Below are 19598 nucleotides of genomic sequence, written 5' to 3' on the forward strand. Positions count from 1 at the left end.
AAGTACCATTTGAATTGTGAAGGGCTTTTCTTATATGGGAGAATTTCCTGCTTCTTGATTTTTAAATTCTAGTCTAGATGTGCACAGGTGACTTCAGCTTTCTGCTGCGTGTGTCTGAGCTGCAGGCAGGGAAGAAGCTGGGCAAGCAGATCTTGGCTGTTGCCTGTTTCTCAAGATGCCAGCAGTTAGCAAAGCAGACCCTGAGTTTGCTCACAAGAACAAACTGGAGTAAATGTTTAACTTGAGTCTTTGGAGTCTAGGGCTTGTACCTTTCTTTATTATTAACCCAACCCCTGTTTTTCTTTACAGTTGCAGAGCTGCTGGCACACAAGAAACAAAGGACCCTTGAAATAACTTCCTCATGGAGGCACGAGCAAAGGTAAAGTACCTTTTGTATTGTTTCCATACCTGTACGTGGGAAAGCGGTTGCACATTTCTGTGTTCTGCGTTTCTGTTATGGCAGAACAACCTGTCAGTAGCAAGCATTGTTAAATTGTGTCTTTTTAAAACTAATTCACTAGATAGATACAGTTAATTTCATCCTAATTGGACACAAACTGAAAAAAAAATCTATATACATAGTATAAGAGTATGTGGTGAATTTGTTCAGACATTCACATACTCACCGGTATACACACACTGTTTTCCATTGCTCTTTTCTTCTCACCAATAGCCTTATCTTTGTAACTATTGTTTTCCTCTTAATTTTTTTCTGTACTGATCAAGTCTGAAAAGGTCTGCCTCTTCTCCCTGTGGAGAGGCATGACTGCGCTATGAAGATCTGAATTTACATCAGTCCTTTCACTAAGCTCACGCTAACAAGCTGTACCATTTGTTTTGCATTCATCCTGAACCCTTGATTGTTTTCTCTGCTCTTGGCTAAGCTGTGAATTCTAGAAGAAAGCTTCTTGGTGAGGCAGGCATTCATCAGCACAGTACAGAAATTACGAGGACACTCGTCTCACAATTGTTCTGGTTACTATGTCAATACGGTGTGAATACTTGTCTTAAAAGCATGTTAAGTATCTATGTATGCTATGTGGTGGCTCAAAATTGGTTTGCAGGGATAAGGATTCATTTGTTCAAATCTTTTTTTATTTGCTGTGACATAAATTTACATGGAAAATGATATAATTGAACTTCAGCCAAAGTAATGCATCGAAGGAGATTTGAGTGAAGATCAAGAGTGTAAATAAAAACAAGTACTTTAAGACATTCAAAAAGTAGCTGTTCATTTTGTTGTATAATTACATATTACATAAATATTACATGCTTTTAGAAACAATAGCATTTTAATAGAAATGGGTTTTAAAAACTTCAGTTTGTAAAGAAGAACCAAATTGTTCTTGTTTCCAGCTACTCAAAATACCCATTTACTTCATGAGTAAATGCTGTAAGTCAGGTGTGATCTCCATCTAAGCAGACAATGTCTCAGCCCCAATATATTCTTTAAGGAGACTCAGATGTAATCTCCTTTCTGTAATTCTGCATGTGTGCTGCCTTGTGAGGATGAGGATGTCCAAAACTATTGAGTGCTGCTTGAGAGATTTCTACAGGCACTGCAGCTACACTGTTTGCACTTTGATTTATATTACAGCAGCATTTGCAACATGGTATGTGCTGCTCTCGGAGTGAAACAGTTCTTTTACATTATCTTTGGGCTATACTGGCAATCAAAGTATTTGGCCTGTAAATACCTAGGAATCTGCGAGCAACGGTTTGCAGACACATAATGAAATGTGAAAGTGGCATGATCACTAAGCGCTGTGAAGACACACCATCTTCATAGTTCCTGAAAAGAAATTATAAATAGCTGTTTGTGAGGAGTTCACACATTTCTGATTCTCATAAGCATATTAGGTTAGGAGCAAGACTCTGCTATTCCGTGTTTTGATCAGATCCAGCTGTTTGTTTAGCCCTAAAGATCATTGGCACCATAAGCAAGGGATGCTGCAAGGTTGATTATGTGGCTAACAGATACTTCCAAAACATCTATCACATATAGCTAGATTCTGTCACTTTACTCCCACTGAAATGAATGAAAGTATCGGTGGAATAAACTAGTGCGTATTGGAGGGATGTCAGAATACAGGCCCAAGTGACCATGAAAGTCTGAATCATAAGACAGAAAAAGTAAATGAGGAGTTGCATGAATTTCAAGAGACTGGCACCGTGGTTGTGAAGTAAGTGGGAAGTAATTTGTAAAGCTTTCAACCTTTTTCTACGATGGCCAACTTCGTATTTTGCAATTTACTCAAAGATTAAGAGATAAACAAGCAAAGAAAATACAACAAAACACAAACCCATTCTCTAAAAGAATGGGAGAACTGGCAAGTTGATAAAGGACCTTTTGTCTGTTCAAAGGTGACCTAGGTCAGCAGAGGATGCATTTGCCTTCTTTTTTTTTGTCAGCAGTTTAATGTTTGTTAAGGATCCATGGAGCATCCTGAGCATTTTTTTTTTCCAATCTGGCAATTCTACAAAGCCTATGTTGGACTTTAAACGTATTTGTCTAGCTTGTTCTGGGTGCTACGAAATGCAAATAAAGACGCTGGCATCAAAAGGGGATGGAGTGCTTTGAAGATGAAGGGCTTGACAAGGAGCCAGGGAGCCAATGGGCCGGTGAGAACTGGAATTCTCATAGGACTTAAAGGACACTATACCTGTTGGTGAAAACGAACATCCTAGTTATCGTAAAGGATAAGATAGGATATGTAGGATACCACCTTATGCTTCAGAGACATACGAACAGAAAGCAGAAATGCATAATTTTCCAGCACCACTGCCCCATCCAGGCCCAATAGCATTATTCTGACAATAAACAGATTAGGTTTTCTTGGGGAAAAAAGTGCAAAGCAGTAACTGCTTTTTGTGCCTCGGTCCAGCATGCTTCTCATCTCCCGGAGAACTCCACAGCAAGAGACTCAATTGGCTGGCAGCAATGTGTGGTGTCAAGTGTTAAAATGCAGCGGATATCACAGAAATAACAATAACACTATCCCATGATATGATCAGGGTTTCTTTTTCAGAATCTAAAGATGTTAAAATAAATGGAATTATGTTGCTTTTCGGTTTTTTAAGTCAGTAAATTCCAAAAGAGGATTTGCCCCATTTCTACAATGTGCTTAAGGACTTAGAGCGCACAATCAAATACAGATTTATTAGGGGCATGATGGGTTGGCATACGGCATTCTCTGCATAAAGCTGCTCAGTGCCTTTTCATTCTGGTCATGGAGGATTCTTTTGCATCTTAATCATTATTCGTGAGACCATATGTGGCCTTGCATTTTCCAGAGCGTTTTTTAATTGCACAGAAAAGTTATGAACGCTCTTTACTATAAACAGCAAGGAAAACTGGTGTTGTGAATAGGACCTAGAAAACATGAACTGGAGAAAATATCACACAAATGTCTCTAGTGGAAGGTTTTTCCTTCTTTTTATTGATGTGTCAGCCAATAAAGTGACTTGTCAGTGAGAATACTTCCACTGACTTCAGTGGCTGTTAGATCAAATCACAATGTCTCTCTGACTCTCCCCCTCTGCTGGCAATTCAGTTCTTGCTGTGCTGTCAGAGCTGCACAGGATCTCTGAGCTTTGCAAAAAAATCTTTCAAGAGGTCAGGTAGTAGCATTCCTCATTTGAGTCAAAGGATGACACACCTAAGAAAACTCTGGGGCGGTGGAAAGCAGGAAAAGTAATAAATGTTAGGGAAGGACAGGGAGGTTCTGCAATCTGAACTGTATCTGTTTGCTTTTTATAGCAATTGGAAGCAAGCACACAGACTGTGATTGATAACACCTGGTCAGAAGATAGTGTTTCTGGTTCTAACACAAGGAGCAAGCATGCAGTAAGGGCACCTTAGACTTTTACCATACTTCATTTGATAACCCAAATCAAATTCCACCACTAAGCCAACAAAGCATTGTATTATTCTCATATTTTGAAACACAAAATAAATAACATACAAGCCAGTGACTGCGGATAAGATTATTTCGCATGCTTTTGAAAGCCACTGCAACTTATAGAATATACAACACTGGTGCAGTGCATGCTCCGCAGTACTGTACATTATAGATCTTCAAAATTATACTTTTTAATGTGCAGGAAGATTGGATGGTTTTATCCAAAATGTTTAGCTTGTAAGTGTACCTGATGTGAGAGTGGTTTGTCTGACAAGAATATTTTCCTACTCCTGTTTCACAGCCCTTCTTGATGCAGGTATTTTTTTAGTTCTTAATCCGCTCTGCACAATTCTTTGCTTTGTTCAGCACAAAGGCATGAAAGTTGCCAAATGCCAAATGGCAAACTCTATTGGAGGAAGAGAAATCCAGTACTCTAAGTAAACTTTTCCACCCGTGTTTAGAAATATCCTCTCTCAATAGAAGCAGAAGCATTTCTTTTCAGTGTTTCTTCTGTCCAGCTATGAGTATGTTTTAAATATATAACACATAAAACTAGGGCACTATGGAGGCACTGATTTTGAACAGAAACTTGAATTTCTCTGTCTTTGATGGAGAAATTCTCACCAGAAAATAAGTGTACCAAATATTTTTGATGTCATAGGAGGCTATTAAATTCCCAGGTATTTGCTCAATTCTAAAGACAGGCTTTCCCCCACGCCAGATTCGACTTGAAGCAATGAACAAGTGTACAATGAACTAAGTTTATCTAGTTCATCAGATTATTTTTCAGTACTGGAGTGTGAAACAGTCTCAGCCGAAAATGAAATTACTAATGTTCAGGAGAATGGCAGAGATGTATGTCTTAGATAAATGAAGTTCTAACCTTCACTAACTCAAATGATAGCTTTATCTGAATTGCCAGATCAGATCCGCAAATTGCATGGTTGCTTAGTTTTCTTCTGCAATAATTCTATGTACGGAAACATTTTTTGAGAAGAGGAGAAAGCACAATCAATATTTTACTGCAAATAGTTCTCAGATAATCTTTTCTGTTAACTTGGGAAAAAAACAAGCACCTTTTCTTTTAGTGCTGATAAAAGGTTTTAGTACGACAACGTTCAGAAAAAGGATTTGCTAGTTTTGGTCTTTGGCACATGTTCAAAATTCAGACACTTTCACCTTGTCTTTTGTTCCACCTCAAATTCAGAAAATCCTCTTAGGTTAATTTGTTTTCCAGTACAAAATCAGATGAAACCTAAAACGAGAGAACAGCATTTTCTTCTTTTCTTTCCCTTCCACCGCAGAAGAATGAGATAATCCCGCTCAGGGTGAGCAGCATAAGGTGGATCCCGGCTTCAGGGAATGCTCTCAGGTGGAAGGTTTGTGATTTTAGGGCTGGTAACTAATACCGTGCAGGAGGCCGGGAAGCTTCCTCGGTGGTTTCCCATCCATCCCGCTTAAGACTCCGTTCTTCCCGGCTGGAGGGAGACCCCCGCCACCGCCGCGGGGTGCCGGGGCTCGGCCGCTGCCGCCGCCGTGGTGCTGAAGGGATAGCGCCTGCCCCCGGCCCGCCCGGCCCCGGCCCCGGCCCCGGCCCCGGCCCCGGCTCCGGCCCCGCTCGCTCCCCTGCCAAGGTGCCAAGGCGCTCCCGTCCCTCTCGGGACCGCTCCTCATGTTTTCGAGTCATTTTGCAAAAAGGGAAGCTGTATCAAAGTGCTTCTGCAGCGCTCTCCAGAAGAAAAGCTGTTCAAAACAGTGTTTGTGCTCCAAAGCTTGCTTTGCTATAGAATCACAGATCATCGAGTCCAACTGTAAAGCTAACACTACCAAGTCCACCACTAACCCATGTCCCTAAGCACCACATCTACCCATCTTTTAATTACTTCGAGGGCTGATGACTCAATCACTTCCCTGGGCAGCTTGTTCCAATGCTTGGTAACCTTTTCAGTGAAAAATTTTTTCCTAATATCCAATTTAAACCTCCCCTGGTGCAACTTGAGGCCACTTCCTCTTGTCTTCTCACTTGTTACTTGGGAGAAAAGACTGATCCCCACCTCACTACAACCTCCTTTTTTAGGGAGTTTTAGGGAGTGATAAGGTCTCCTCTCATCCTCCTTTTCTCCATACTAAACAACCCCAGTTCCCTCAGCTGCTCCTCATTAAGACTTGCTCTCTGGACTCTTCATCAGCTTCATTGCTCTGCTTTGGACATGCTCCAGCACCTCAATGTCTATGGACAATGTCCACTATGCTCCATGGAACTTAATTTCTCCTCCCCACTGACAATTACTGAGATCTTAAATATTACAGTAGTACTTAATGCCCCCAGTAATGGTCTGTTGTGCTGCTTTACACAGAGCAAAGAATTGGTCTCCAGCCTGAACTGCCTACAGCTTAATTAGGTATGACACACATTACTTCTTGTGCTAAACTGCTGCAGGGGGATGTTGTATGTTGTTAAACAGCTCCTGGATTCTGCCCGAGAGGGAAATCTATTTATGGGTTGTATTTTGGGTTGTAAAGTTTGCAACTATGCTTAGGAAACAGCAAAGCTATAGAACCATGCTGAATTATTAAGAATGTTCAGTCACACAGAACAATAACCATAAAACAAGGGGTCAGACACTGGCTGGCCCCATGTGAGTAGTGTACAGGGACAGAAAGCATAGGTCATCCTGAGTGCAAGGGCTACTGCTGCGTAGCAATACCTAAGCGGTCAGAGACCATTAACAATTACCCTCTGGCCTGTGGAACTGGCTGGATCCAGACAGCTCAAAAATAATGTAACCCCACTGGAGAGACTGTACTTATGCAATGGGAAGTTCTGGGGGAGCTTTCCTGACTCACTAAGGACTCTGGAGCCTGGAAGTACAACTGTTAGTGAAAATTAAGACTTTTTCTTCTTCAAGTACTTTGGAAAAAAATTACTTCCTGATTCTCAGTAACATCTTAAGACCAAGGGGTTAGCTATGCAGTTGGCAAGGGCTGGGCTATTTCTATTTATCAAGTATCCCATTTGAATTCCGCTACCAAGAACTGAATATTTAGGATTTCCATGGCAACATATTTCTGAACCCATATTACAGTCAGACTGACGCGTGTCAACTGATACAGGGATGCAGGAGATAGTGTCTGAATTTATTCAAGCAATCACATTCTCTTTTCCAAGGCTAATGCACATGAATACTGAGTTAGCAAACTGAATTGACAGGGATTCCATCTCGATGAACATGTATAATGTTCCAGCTCAGGAGAGTAGCATTTAATTGATGAGTGGGATTATATTTACATAGCAATTATAACAAAGTCAAGGTTGGCTTTATGTGAAAGACTATTTGCTGTAATATCTTGCTGCTTGGTTGTCCAGGAAAGCTGTTCCTTTATGGGCAAGAAAAAAAAACAACAAAAAACAGAACAGATGCACTCAGCTTTTACATGTGCTTCTTTTCATACTGTGCAAATACTCACTTCATGAAGCCAACTCAGTAGTCACATTGTGGTTGCCTTAGATACATACATTAATTTACTCCATTATAACTTAGATGCTGATTGTTTAACTGCACGAGTATTAATAGTTATTCACTGCTATCCTCAGATGGCTGTTCGGTGGCTAATGTAAAATGAATAAAGGCTCATTCTAAATCCCATATAAGTCAATGGGCATCTTTGTCCTCATTTCATTCAGAGCTGGAATTAGCTATCCCCATTGCAGTGCCCCCACATATTAATTTTTTGTCCTCAAGACACCTTTGCAAGGTAAGGTAATGCTACTGACTCAATTTCACAGATGGAAAGCTGGAAACCAGAGAGGTTACCTCAGAATCATACAGCAAATACGTAGAGGTCCTGGCTCTCATCATCCCTTCAGTTTGGATTTCTTTCCATGGCTAGTGGGATGTGGAGAGAGGAAAGGTGTATGCCTGAGTTTTCCTCCAACGTGGAGTTGGATTCAGGGGGAGGGAAGCAGCTGGACCTCAAAGCTAGGAGGCAATTTCACATCTTGTAGTTCTGCGTAGTCAGAGAGACCAACAGCTGGATTCAGATGGGGCCTTCCATGGAGTTAAGTTCTACTGATGGCTCTGGAAACAAGAGGGTGGTGAGGAACTCAAACCATCTATCATTTATGGCATGGCAAGGAGAAAGATGCATGACACCTGTGTTGAGTGATCTCAATACCTCTAGACACTGAGAAGAAGGAAGCCTAGCACAAATGTCATACTCGTCTGTCTTTGTTGACTCATACAGAGAGCCAGGTCCTGGCATCCTTGAATTCCCACATGGTCAGACGTTATCATCCTTCTCTTAAACTTTGACAACAGAGAGTGTAGTTTAGGTCCATCTTTGTTACTGCACTAGGAGGATATCCCTAAGTGGCTTACCTAAGGGTATACTGACAGGGAGATATACTTAGGTCTCTTGAGTCTTTTACCACAAAAAGACTTTTCTTCTCTTAATCTCAGTCTTATTGACATGGAAATTGTCTCCATAGCTGGTATTAGAATTGCCTTGTTGACATCATTAGTAAAGCACATAATAGATAGCTGAACTGCTCTGATATTTATCTTTAGGTCAACAGCTATTGAGACTGCAGAGGCAAATTAGAAAAAAGCATAGACTCTTTATTAGTAGAACTTAATTTAACTGTATTTAAACTTCATTAAGGAGTAAAAAAAAATGACCTTTCTTAATGCACTCTTTCTTTATAAAGTATGAAATAAGGATATTAGATTAGTTTGATCCTGGTTCTTATTATGCACACACAGTAGATGAGAATGCAAAAATTCCCTCATTCAGTTAGGTACTCTTGGATGTCAAATCAAAGACCAGGTGCTCCACAAGCCCATTTCCTTTCTTCAGTGTTTTATGTTTCCTAGCCCTGTAATTCCCCCCAGGAAACCAGAAGAAATCTTAATTTCTTACCCCCCTCCCCCCCATTAAAGTAACAGCTCTGGTCATTTAAACAATCAAGCACATGTTCTTACACTGTCTGCACCTCATGCTATCCATAAATGGTGATGTGGTAAGAAAAACCATGGAGGAAAGGAAAGGAAATGACATTAACCTTTTCCATCTGATAAATAAGGGCTCTATTCAGCTGCAATAATCCACATCCTTCCCTAGAGATCCAGTTAATGTAATACCTAAGGGCTCAGTTCATTTAAAATTATTTCCACACTGGCCAGCTGATTTCTTGGTGAATTATTCAGTCCCCAGACTGAAATATTCTCCCTGTGCAATAGCACATGTAGAAAGGCTAGAGCCCTTTTGTAGCTCCCAATAGTCTGAATGTCCTCTCAGAGGTGCCAGAGGGTCTGTGACATGCACATGGTTTATTTGTGCCCTCTAAGTTAACAGGAACTTTTGTGCTGATTTTCATGGGACCACCAATCTGTAAGCACTGAAGATAGCATACTTTGTCCCATTTGCTGCTCTCCTCTGCAGGGGTCTTCTCACTTCCCTATCAAACTTTAAGCACCTGCAGTTTATAGGTAGTAAAAAGAGAGTTTAAACTTTGAATGGGTGGAAATTCAGAGCAACAGACTTTTAGTTCAAAAAAAGCAGCCTGGATTATGCATGTTGTTGCTGGGGTTTGAGGTAATGGATGTGGATCAGTGACCACTGCCAGGCTGCTTGAGTGATGCACACTGCCAAAAGCTAGAAGCTGGGAATTGAAATCTGGGTGGTTTTTTTTTTTCCCCCTTCCCTCTTTGCAATACATAGATGGCTCCAGTGTGGTTGGTATCTGCTCAGATATACCTGCCCTTGCAAAGACAGGCAACTTTGTATGCATTGGGGAGATGTTTTCAAAGCAGGACAGGGGAGCAGGGCATACAGAATCCAATTGCAAATCAATGGGAAACACTTGTCTAACATCAGTAGCAATATATGAAAATCCCACATTTATATTGGTTGCATTGATCTGTAGTCAATTGAAAGCCATGGGAATCTTGTTATTGGCATCAAGACATTTTGTATTAAGTTCCTACATTATGACACATGTTCCTTCCTCTTTTTTTTTTTAAAGGGAGTGTAACTAATTGGGTATAATAAACCAAAGTTGTGTGCAATTTCGCAACTTTTCTGATGCTGTAATAAGCTGTGCTCTGAGGGTTCATTACTAGACGATCTTGAAACTTGCTAGTTAAACAGGAAAAACAAGAAATCTGACCTCACTGTAGTGCTTAATTGAAGTGCATTTATTGACTGATTTTAAGCTCTTACAGCAACTCTGTTTGCTAAGAACTATGGGCCAGCTCTTGGCTTGTATGGACCCTTAGCTCCCGGGTGGACACAGCCTAGCCACACAAACACAAGTCACACTCCAGGCTTGCATCAGAGGCTTGGTCTGGGACTGAGCAGGGAGCTGTAGCTGGAGACTGGCACATTCTCCCTTGTTGCAATGCGGCTCGGCTTCTCTCCTCCCCCAGGAGCCCACAGGCTGGCCAGCCCTTGTGGGGTCAATATGCCAGAGGTAAAGCAGGAGTGTTGTACTGGGCATGGTTTAGTTCCTGGCTCTTTGGTGTTGAGCTAGTAGAAAGAATAAACCCCTGTGGATCTACCCTACCTCCTTAAGGATTCCGCAAGTTGCAAATCTTTCGAAGGATCTGGATCTCCAGCCTCATAATGCTGAGGAGGGAGCTCAGCACCGTTATATATCAGTGCCAAAGCAAGCTGCAGCTGGATCTCTCTGCTAGTAAATCTACCTTTGATACTGTAATGCTGAGACTGGCACGCATTTAATGCTAATACATTCTTATCCCCATCCCATCTGTATTAGAAATTAAGGCAGAAACATGAAGACTGTTACCATGCTGTAACCTTAAGAACAGTTTCTCACTTCATAGAGGCACTCAGCAGGCAGTGGTGCGTTCAGCCATGATTCATTATCACTGAACTTTGGTGCTGGCCTTTGCCAGTTTTGTCTGGATTCAGTTAACTTGTTCCACTGGCAGAAAAGATCTCTGAGCATTTGTGTTATCTCTCTGGAAATCTTAAGTAGGGAGCTGAACACGATTGAGAACAGTTGCCTGATAGAAGAGACAGAAATCAAATGCATTCTGCAGGAGAGTAGGGAGGAATGGAAGTTGGTCCTGGAGTAGACGGACATGGCCCTCCCCTGGTATGAGAGAAAAAGCTGAGATAACAAGAGGTGGAACTGGACATTATTGTACACAATGTCATACTGACTTTCTGTGATACCCATTGAATTCACCTCTAGTCTAGTTCACCATAATGTTAAATTAAACTGGCTGTTCTTTTTCCAAAAGTTTTGGAACATTTAGGGCTTTGCGGAGCTGTTGCTTATCAGCATACTGAATACTGTAATGCCAGCTGTAGTGACGCAGGTAAATGAAGTCTTTGAAACTTCTTTGTTGTAAACCAGCTGCAAATCTGACCCAGAGGAAATATGGATTCTATTCAAGGAGTCTGTGATGCAAATTTATGCAGATGACTGTCGTTAGTCTACTGTATGGTTGCTTGAAACAGCAGGGTAAGGAAGAGACAGCTACTCTGCAGAGAACAGGCCATAGAAATTGCAGATTTGTGCCCAAACTGCCATCTGAGGGAAAGTATCAGAGCACAAAGGAGACTTGCCTCTCAATTCTTTTGATAGATTGCAGGAAAGTGGGAGCATTGAAGCTATTTCATCACCAGCCACCAAGCTCTTGGCTTTTCTTTCTTGGCATTTATTAACAAATATTTCTGCTCATGAGTCCCCAGAAAGGCTGTGGAAGCACACAACTGATAGCATCGCTGTGTACTGCACACGCCTCTCTTTACACTGGCCATTTTTGTGGCCGATGTGGCCTGCTAAAGACCTCTCCCAGCTCTCTGGGATTCCTGTCACATTTCAGGTGACAGTGACAGAAGGTGAGCTGGTCTCTATGCAACCAAGTCAGAGGATGGAGTAGAACAGGAGTTTAAAATAACCTGCTTTCTTCTGCAAGTGCAGGCAGGTTAGCAGCAGCAGAGGGTTCTGGGGGAAAAATGAGGACTTCAGACATCTACTGGTGACTTTTATTATACATAGTGGTGGTGGGATGCAATGATGAAATCCAAGGCCCCAAAATATTTGTGCTGCATGCAAAAAACCCTTTCCGCTTATAAAAAAAATCCTCTTGTCAAGGCTGCCTTAGAGGGGCTATAATTATCTGTTGGATCAGTTATCAGAGAAATGGGAAAGGTTTGGGGTCAAATTAGTTCCTGGTGTAAATCCTCTGGTTGTTTCATACTTATTGCAAAGTAAACCTTGAGCCTTTCTGAGAGAAAAAATCAGAAAACTGCTGGGCTCCCAAATGTAGCATATTTCTCGTCAGCTCTAATGTGCTGAAAGGATGGGATTTTCTGTGAACTTTTCCCAAACAGTCTTGCATTTTTTTCTCTCTTTGAGAGGGGGAGGAGTTGTGCCTAAAAAAACAAACCCAACCTGTCCTTCTCAGCTCTGCCAACCTGTCAGTCCAGCCATGCAAGAGAGAGGGAGAGAGAGAGAAAAAGAAAGGAGGGAGTGAAGCAGAGATTCTTTCAGATCTCAGCAGACATTAAGGTAAAAGCGCATTTCTCACTTCCTTAATTATGCTTGTCTCTGTGTGTGTGTACATGTAAACAGAAATTCTGTTACCTTAGAGAGTTTTAAACTAACTAAACAACCTGTATGGGAATAAATTGTTTATCTTGTTCAACTGGAAGTGTGTTTTGCATGTAACCTGGCAGTTTGTTAGTTGTTGTTTGGAAACACAGTTTCTCTCTCTGAAATTCAGAAGCAGAGTTCCTGTTCATTTGAATATTAAAAAGAGGCAGAGCTTTAGTGTTTGTGTGAGTACATGTTTGGGAAGGATATTAAGCTGTGTAATTTCAGGGCTGAAGCCAGCCTCTAATTACTGAAGATCAGGATAAGAACTTGTTAGAGGAGGGAAATTCTTCCAAAGCTGCCTATTGCAGAGCTCTTACACCTTCTCCTGGAGCATCTGGTATTAGCCACTGGTGGAGACAGGATACGAGGCTAGACAGACTGCGGGTCTGATCCAGTTTGGCAGTTCCTACATTCCTCCATTCCTGTCTGTCCATTTCTGGTGGGGTTTATCCAACTGGTCATTACCAGAGGAGGAACAAAGCTAAAGGTGTAGCAAAACTGCCTGCATGAATTCTTGAGTTAGGAGGGCAGACCAGCAGAGGCACTTTCAGCTCATACCAGAGGAAATTGAAGGTTACAGACTCTGAGAAATGTTGGCTGAAATAAGCGTGAGTCAGAAGAATCATTCTGCCCCAGAGCTTGCCTTATGAGTCTGGTCTGGGCAACCAGTTTGTTGGAATGATGGTAGTAGAGGGGGCCTAGTACTGAAGGCCTGAACTATAAGAATGGACACAATTTTGTTAAACCTGAGCATCTGTGTGCGAGGGCCTGAGTTAATGTGTACTTGTGCACAAACGTAGATGTGTAAGGAGTCTGCTGAAATATTCTGACCCCTAATATGCCATGAAAACCCTCCAGTAAAGGCAAGAAAGGAAGAATTATGTTCATCCACTTTAGGGGTACCCCTATTTCTATATTTCTAAATCCTGAACAAACATTTTAAACTGTACTGAAAATGGTAATATCTTTCTAAGGAGGCTGAGGCTCTGGGAAGGTCATATAGAAGGCAAACTGGTGGACAGGATTTCCTTTTGTTACTGTGTATTTAGGGTTTTCACTCCTATGCCAAGGTGTGCCTGCCAAAGATAACCTGTCTAGTAATACTAACCTGACAGACAGAACAGGTTGAAAGATGGCAGAGAAAGACAATACAATCGTCATGTTGCTCACTGCATGGGTTGTAATGCCCTTGCCAGGGGTTTGGCTACATAATACTGGCTTCTGCATCTTCCTTGTTAAATTTCCTCAAATACTTGCTCCTGTGCCATAGTTTCGGATTGAAGTTCTCCTCCCATGGCAGTGGCCACAACAGAACTGTGAGCCTGGGAAGAAGACACAAGTGATCCAGATTAGAGAGGGGTGGCCTGTGAGGTGGTCAGTCCATATAACTATTCCTAGAGAAATCTTGCAATATCCTTGCGTTACATCACTTTCCTTTCTTCTGGTAGCGTGGTCTCTTGGGAACTTCGAGCTGGTGTTTCTTATTACCCATGACTCACTCCCCATGGGGATGGTGATCACTATAGAGTGAGGCTATAAGCTTTTAATACACAAAAGAAATTCTTTTATAGATAGTGTTTTTTGCAGTATTATTATAAGCTTTCCTGCCAGAGCCAGAATGGAGAGGGAAGTGCTTTTTCAAGTGACTGTAGGAGATGGAGAAGAGGAAATGAATGCTTCAGTTTTGGTGGGGATAAACATTCCTACTGCTAGTTACAGTAACAGAAATTAGTCACTGAAAGAAGGAAAGGAGGAAAATTCTTTAGCTTTCATGATCTGCAAAGACTTCATTAACTAGTCTCACAGCACTTTTTCATCTTCTTTTTGCTTTCTCCTCTCCTCTCCTCTCCTCTCCTCTCCTCTCCTCTCCTCTCCTCTCCTCTCCTCTCCTCTCCTCTCCTCTCCTCTCCTCTCCTCTCCTCTCCTCTCCTCTCCTCCTGTTTCCTTTTGTTTACATGATTTAAAGCAATGCAAAGAAGGCTTAGGACATCTACATAACACATTCTACAATGCTGATGGGCAATTTTGAAATGGGGGCAAACATTCCGATGCACTTGTTTCATTGCTGCCTTTGAAAGGGTGTGAATATACTGATGTAACAAGATTGGTGCTACGAAGTCAGCCAAGCTCCCTAGAGATCAGACAATTAATCTATGTACTGCCAAACGCAACATTATAGTACATGTTGATAAATGGTTTAGCACCACTTAGCAAATGTCAGTTGATCAATCAGAGTTAACCAGCTGCAAACTTGCTAAATTCAGGCAAGGTCCAGGAAATCCATATTTTAGATGGGCTTCATTAGTGTAGCTGTAACAACTCAGCACTGCAACAGAAGGGAAGAAATGTCACAAATACAAGTCAAGTTCTTCCCAAGGTTGCTGTATCTGTCACTCTGGAGGCAGAAAGAGCAGGGACTGATGCATCAGTCACTTGTTCAGGAAAATGTTTCTAAAGAAACAAACTTTTGCAAAGGAAGTGTTACCAGACAAGAAGGGTGAAATCCGAGAAACCTTTCTGCCAGAAGAGGTTCTGAATAGCTCTTGGAAAAATCAGTTGGAAAACACTTCATACTGAGAAAGTTTCTGCCTTTCAACAGGACACTGCTAATTGACCTCGCACAGTATTCTCCGGCGTGACTAAAATTCTCTAGATTGGCTGATGCCTTGCCCTTCTTCTTTTATTAGTTACCTTTCTTGCCCAATATTTTCACCATGAGCTTTTGGTGGGAATGTTTGATAAGAGAACATCCATTTCCAGTAATCTATTGTGCAATTAAAATGCCCTACGATAAATACAAACAAGCCAAACAAACAAAACCAACCTCAGATTTCTTTTCTGTTTACTTTTTAAATTGGGATAAGAGCTTGATTTGATTCTTCATCTTTTCACCTTATATTGTAAAAGCAGACTATGTCCATCCTGTCTGGCAGGAGGCGATGCTGTAACCCAAGAAGCTATTGTGTTGCTTTTCACGAGGAACTGTTCATTTTTTGTAGTTTGCAGTCATGATAGTAGCACTGGTTCCTCTTTTTAAAGCAGTTAAATCCGTGTTTTGAGAGTGCAGACAGGGGAGAATATGCTTCAACTGCTCAAATGTTATTTGTGGTGACATGCTGGATTGGAGAATTGGAAGAGTGGAAAGCATTTCAGCCCTTCATTTCCTGTCGAAGGATTCAGCTGAGGAAGCATTGAATTTTTGGTTTCTCTTTGCTGTCAACATGGTAGGAGACAGTAGGTCAATACTTGCCTGAGAAGATCTAAGAACTGACATTTGATAAAAATCAACAGTCTGGGAAACAAACTGGACAGAGGCAATTTCAGTGAACAACCATTTTTCAGACAAGTTTTCCTGCACCCCAAAGGAAAACCAAGACAGGGATTCACTAGGCGGAGTGAAATGAAGACTCATCTGGATAAAAGAGTATAACTAGCTGGAAATTTTCCATATATAAGAACTAAAGGCATCTCCATTCCTGAGCCAACTTCAAACACAAAGGATCTCCAGGTTTTTTTTTAAATGTTCTCAAACTGTTTTCAAATTGGCACCTGATTTTGTGTACATCAATGTCAAGCCATTGACTCTGTGTTGCAGTACCAACATCACCTCGATGTTTCTTTGCAAGCCTGCATCCTGGAAGTGGTCAGACTTGAACTAACTTTATCGACCTGATTTCTGACATGGCCAGATGGTCCATGTTGCTGTCCAAGAAAAGCTGATCCTTAGCAGCTATGGGAAAACATGCACATTTTCTAACTGGCATTCTCCCACTCAAAGATAGCTCAGATGAAGACAAACCTGAACAACTGAGATATTCACTTAATACATATAAAAGTAGATGCCATAAAACACAGCCTACTTTCCAGCAGAAATCCCAGTGGGGAAATTCAAACATTTCTATTTCCACTCACAAGCCTTAACCAGCTGTTTGACTATTAATGAAAATCCTTTTAGTTTTCCAAAACCGAGTGAGAACTCTTTCCAGGAGTGGCCTGTGTCGAGATATCTAGTGCACTTTTGCTTTGGATAGACTAAGAATATTAATCTTTTCGTGGCATTTTGTCGCCACAGCTAGCTATTCCCCAAAGAAATGAGGCAATTGGTGCCTCATGCAAAAAAACCAAGTGCCCTTCAAATAACTTATAGAAGTTTCTGTTATTCAGGTCGCAGAAAGATGTGATTTAGACTTTTTCAATGGGAATAAGTAATTAGTGCTTTGCTTTATCTACATGAGTCTGTTCAAATCGAGTTAAATGATTGGTGCGGCAGAGTTTTGGATTGAGGTGCAGTTTCCCTGGTAACAATCGAGAGTGAAATCAGAACCTTTTGAACAGCCAGTGGAATGTGGTTCTACTTGGATGACAATAGGTCAAAGCATTTTAATGGGTAAAAACGTAATCCAGTACAATAGGATTTATTGCCACTATGTCATCAGATTGACACTATTCCTGCAAATTCTTTAGCGTGTGACAGACTTCAACTGAAATCTGTTTAGTGGAAAAACTTGTAAAATACCATTAATCATTTTGTTTTCCAAACCAACCAAAGAGTCTGTGTGTCTCAGGGGGTTAGAAAGAATATCTTCCAAGTGAATGAAATTCAACCTTTCTGCAGAAAGCCCTAATGAATGGCTGTTCTGGACGCAATAAATGGTTCTAGGAACTAAAGGCTCTTTTCTGCAGGGTGCTGAGTACTCTGGTCCAAGTCTACTGGAGAACTTTCGCACTTGCTTAATTTTACACTAACAAAATAGTTTCCAGTGATTTCTAGGATGGTTATTCATGCTCTTAAACCTGATTGTATTTGCTGACAGACAAGACCTTGCAGGATTAAGTCCTAAACCAACACTGGAAGAAAAGATTCCCTGTTCAGTATGGCAAGGGCATGGGGCAATATTTCATCCCTTCTGCTGACATTTTTCCAGCTTCTGCAATAATAATCTTTTTATTCTGAAAGATCCCAGAGTGCTGTCTAAACTAATAAAATGCAGCCACAGCTAGGAGCAACAATGCATGAACAGGAGAATATGCTCCCTGCAGCTTTAAGGAAATGTCAGGTTAGAGTGCCAAAGTCTGTCCCTCTACCCTGAAGCCAAAAGCATCAAAGGCTTGGCTTGGCATCCTTTGGGATGTCAGCAGGGGACCTCTGTCACACATAGATGTCTAGAGCCATCTATTTTGGTGGCAAGGTAGCAGAAAGGGCCCTTAACATTCTTTGGAGGTGGGTATCCCATTGAACCTTCTACCAATTTCCCTTTCAAACAGATGGATGTCATTCTCATTCATTTTCTTTTAATATGAAAAGCAGATTCTCCTCCATCATGTGTCTGGTACCATGCATATCCTTTCATTGTTGATATGAGGCTTTTACAAAAATAAAACTTCAAGCTAGTAAGTATTCCTCTCTTTGGAATTATTATGTAGTTATGAAGAACAATTGAGCCAGACAATGACACAACCTGTTTCTTGTCTTCCTCAATGGGAAATGGGCTTTGAGTTTTGTGAGGATGTTCATAAACAGCCAAGGGTGTGTAAGGCGAAGAATGACCTCAAAGCTGAGTTTTACACAGGAGAACAAAGAGATCTCAAGTCCTGATTTGAAAAACACCCGAAGACCAAATCAATGGCATAATATCATAATTATCAACACGCGTCATAACGTTGCTGGAACCCACTTGCCGCTTCTGCCTTTAAACACAAGTAAACACAAGCTCCTCTCCTAATTGCTATGCAGCTGTCAGGCTTCGTAAATGATGTTTGTGCTGGCAGTAGCTGGGAGATAACTTCATCCATCTAGCATTCATACGGACTGGAGATTCATCCTTGCTTCTTTCCGCGGGATGTTTTGTGACATTATTGTTTTCAGATTGCTTTCCCTTTGTTACAGTACTTCTGGCTTCCTTCCAGAACCTTTTAGGTTACTTTTTAGTCTCCTTAATCTGCACTTTCTCTCCTGAGCGTAATCAGCATTGCAGTTGCTCCCAGACTAAGACACCCAAGTGGTGTGGCTTGTTTTTTCTGTGGGAAACACCACTTTATGTTTTTCACAGACTTCATTCCCTGAAGACCTTTTCATTATGAAGTGAATACAGCTTAGCACTATACAAAATGTTCCTGAGGAAGAATGCCACCAATCCAAGCTCATGTGATTTGGCGCTCGTCAGGCCTTGATTGCGATTTGAGGTTTAATTAATCACCTACGGATTTGTGTGACTTTTGAGCGACTCTGGCTTTGTGGCAGGAGAAAGTGATGCTTTTACTCAGTTCTACTCAGTGAAAACATGAATAAAAACAACCCAGGGAGAATACAGGATAAAGCATCTCCCACTTAGGCTGTGTATATCAATCTTGAATTTAATTTTGCTCACCAATTTGTCTAACTCCCAACTAATTTCAAACCAGAAACTTAAATTCTCTTTAGGCATGCTGCTGCCGCTGATGACAGCACCCCTGTAAAGACAATGTGTAATAAAGGAGAGAGACATTTGTTTCACAGGTCTATAGCACCTATGAGGAAAAACAGAAAAGTTGTTTCTCAGAACAAACTTTGGGAATTTCTTTGGCAATAAAATCAACTCTACTGTAGTTTAGATATCTTTTTTCATGAGTGTTGACATTTGTAATATAACAGATTTTTATTTGATGTATTTTTGTTAACATCGTCTTGATAAGATCTGCTCGCTTGTTCACAGTGTTTGCCTTTGAGAAGTAAAACAGGAAAAACACACGGCTGACTGAACAGGTTCCCGACAAACATCTTGAAATGAGCTGAACCTCCCAGAAGTAGCTCGTTCAGTCAGTAGTACCGCTGAGTGAAAATCTTCAATGCAAAGCGCAGCCGTAGATGCACAGACCATGAGCACTGAGGAAGGCATAGTCAGCCTCTGTGCAAATCACTGCAAGACAAAAAATCCCATCAAAAAAACCTCCTAAATTAACTTTTAAAATTATTTTATTTTTTAAATAAGCACTGTCACTTTTGGAAACAATTTTATATTTTTAACAGAAAATAACGTATTAACTTTCCCCAACACAGCTGATGGATTTGCTGATTCATTATGATG

General features: G+C 41.1%; 1 protein-coding gene across 3 annotated transcripts in view; it reads left to right on the forward strand.

Moving 5' to 3' along the window:
- The first annotated feature begins 309 nt into the window (after positions 1-309).
- The window catches only part of KCNJ16 (potassium inwardly rectifying channel subfamily J member 16), a 34708-nt gene continuing 15419 nt past the window's right edge, over positions 310-19598 (forward strand). The window contains exons 1-2 of one of the 3 annotated variants that reach the window (XM_063352296.1): positions 316-379; positions 12297-12447. The gene's annotated coding sequence lies outside the window, so the exon portion shown is untranslated. Of the gene's footprint in view, positions 380-12296; positions 12448-19598 lie in introns of all 3 variants that reach the window. The other 2 variants (XM_063352295.1, XM_063352294.1) reach the window with 2 other exon arrangements.

Source organism: Chroicocephalus ridibundus, chromosome 14 (genome assembly GCF_963924245.1).
Source record: "Chroicocephalus ridibundus chromosome 14, bChrRid1.1, whole genome shotgun sequence".
NCBI lineage: Eukaryota > Metazoa > Chordata > Aves > Charadriiformes > Laridae > Chroicocephalus > Chroicocephalus ridibundus.